Consider the following 2,820-nt stretch of genomic DNA (forward strand, 5'->3'; position numbering starts at 1 on the left):
ATTTTAAGCTGCTGGGTTTTGAGGCCCATTGTTACACAGTCCTAGATAACTAACACAATATAACACAGATCTCATGTTCTACCAAAGAATCATTTTGGAAAATCCCTTTATATTCTGAATAGGAAAAATGAGGCCCAGAGAAACCCAGTTGAGAAGTGACTTTCCTAAGATCACCTAGCTAGTTAAGACAGAACCTAGATCCTCTGTCCAGAGCTCTGTCCATTACTCATGCTGCCACTGATTTGCCTGTCTATGGACAGGACTTTCTCAGAATAACTGTTCCTGACCTAATGGTTGGTTTAATTGAACACATGCAGATTTTAAGTCATTAAAGACTTAGAAACTTGAAGCCATCTAGTTCAATCTAGACTCATAATTTTAGTTTTATTTACTTTTCTAATTCTTCCCATTGAGGGTTCCCCTCTCATTACTATGGTTTATGTAAAAGCCATTCCCCCTCATAATAGTTAAGTAACAATAAAGACCTCATATTTGGGCATCAACTGCTCAGAGTTCAAGTGCCAGCTCCACTCATTGGCTTAGGCAAGTTTATTCATCTCTCTGAGTCTCAACTTCCTCATCAAAAAATAAGGATATTAAAATTCCTGTCCAATATTTAGTTATTAGTAATTTTATTTTGTTATTAATATTTTATCACTAGTGATTTTTCTTCCATTTTTTTGTTAGCCAAAGGCAAACTGCCAATGATATTTCTGATCATCACAGGTTAACCAGTGTTACGCACTGTGAGCTAAAATAATTCTTGCTGAAAGACAAGAAGATACCTATGTTGGTTCATCTGAGTGCACGTCTGTAGGTGAGTAGTTAATATGTACTGGGTTTGGGAATATACTGGATAGGGAAGGAAAATATTGCTTTTCCTACTATCCTCCTAGGTTCTCCAGCTGAGGTCCTATAAATTGGACTGAAAAAAGACAGATTAATGAGAAAAATAAACAAATTTATTTAAGTTTTACATCATATGGGAGCATAAGTAAATGAAGATCTGAAGAATGGCTAAGCCTGAGCATGTTTATATTAAGTTTGGTAAAGACTAGAAAGTCATGGAAAAACGTGACAGGATAAAAGGGTATGAGCTAAGGGTAGTACATGTGGGGAACTTGCCGAGGCTGTTTATTCAGATTGATCTTGGCATCCCTCCATCGTCAGAGATAAGGCTGCTCCTTTCCTCCAGGTACAGGGAGGGCACCTCTCACATGAGGGTCTTATGACCTGCTTCAGGGAAGAAAGGGGACAACAAAGACTCTTTCCTATACTTGCTGTTTCTCCAATTCCTTCAGCTTAAAATATTCAATATGCCAAGGTACCGTATTTTGGGGTAGCATGTTCTGAACCTCATCACTAGAAAGGACTTGAAGTCCCTTATCATTATTTACAGTGACCCTTATGGAGGTACTGGTCCAGAGAACACTCCTTCCAGCTTTTCCTTTCCCCACAAATTCCCTACCAAAGGAGCCATGGCTTCCAAGGGGCTACTGTGAACCCCAGTTCCCTTCATGGGCTATCGAACACTCTCCCATGAGATGACTCTGATGTGCATAGATGGTGGAAGAGCAGTCTGCAGGTCTGACTCAGGTTCCAGGTACAGATGTACGTGATCAGTCTGCCATTTGGATCTATTTAATGCCCTTTTACCAGACTTGATCTTTGAAGGACAGGTAAGTGTCATCCAAGTAAAGGAGGTTTAGAGGACAGTATCTCAAGTGTACAAGGTGAGTAAAGTCCCTGGTTGCTAAGTGTCCAATCAGAAATCAGGTTAAAAAAATTCCATTAACAACCACAGCCTTTTAGAATAACCTTTTAAATGAAAGTTCACCCATCATCATCTCAATGACTACAGTTCTTCAGGAAGTAATAGGCTTTTTTTCCCCATTGGGTCTCAAATGTCAGAGTGAAGTACTCTCTGACATTTGTGGTTTGGCGTTTGTTTTTAGGATAGTTGCATTTCCTGTTTAGGAGATGTTTTTCTGACTAAGCTTGATAATTCTCTTTTATTTTTCCCTGCACTTTCAACTAAATGAAAAACAGCCTGATATTCTCCACAGCTTTGGCTCCTGACTTTTCAAAATAGCTCCAACCCATTGTACCTAAATCTCTACGAAAATGCCGACCTCTCTGCCTTTGTACCCTCTGTCAGTTGTTTTCTGTCCTACCCCTCCTCGATCTCCATTTGTACAAGTCCTACCTATCTTTCCTTCTTCCAAGTTGACTATAAGCACTTTTAAACTGGCCTTAACCATTCTGCCTGCATTTGTGTCATGGTAAAGACCATCAGCTTTGGAATCAGCCTGCCTGGGTTTGCATTTCAACTTCAACATTTATTACATGTGTGACCTAAGGTAAATTACTTAATCTCTCTAAAGTTTAGGTGGTTGTCTCAGCCTAGATTAAGTCGTTCATCATACAAAGATTCATTTTTTTGTTTGTTTGTTTTGTTTTTTGAGACAGAGTCTTGCTCTGTTGCCCGGGCTAGAGTGCCATGGCATCAGCCCAGCTCACAGCAACCTCAAACTCCTGGGCTCAAGCTGTTCTCTTGCCTCAGCCTCCCAAGTAGCTGGGACTACAGGCATGTGCCACCACGCCTGGCTAATTTTTTCTATTTTTAGTAAAGATGGGGTCTCACTCTTGCTCAGGCTGGTCTCGAACTCCTGAGCTCAAGCAATCCTTCTGCCTCAGCCTCCCGAGTAGCTGGCACTACAGGCACGTGCTAACACGCCCTGCTAATTTTTTCTATTTTTTTTTTTTTTTTTTTTTTTGTAGAGACAGGGTTTTGCTCTTGCTCAGGCTGATCTTGAACTC

The sequence above is a fragment of the Eulemur rufifrons genome, chromosome 6, assembly GCF_041146395.1.
Source record: "Eulemur rufifrons isolate Redbay chromosome 6, OSU_ERuf_1, whole genome shotgun sequence".
In the NCBI taxonomy this organism is placed as follows: domain Eukaryota; kingdom Metazoa; phylum Chordata; class Mammalia; order Primates; family Lemuridae; genus Eulemur; species Eulemur rufifrons.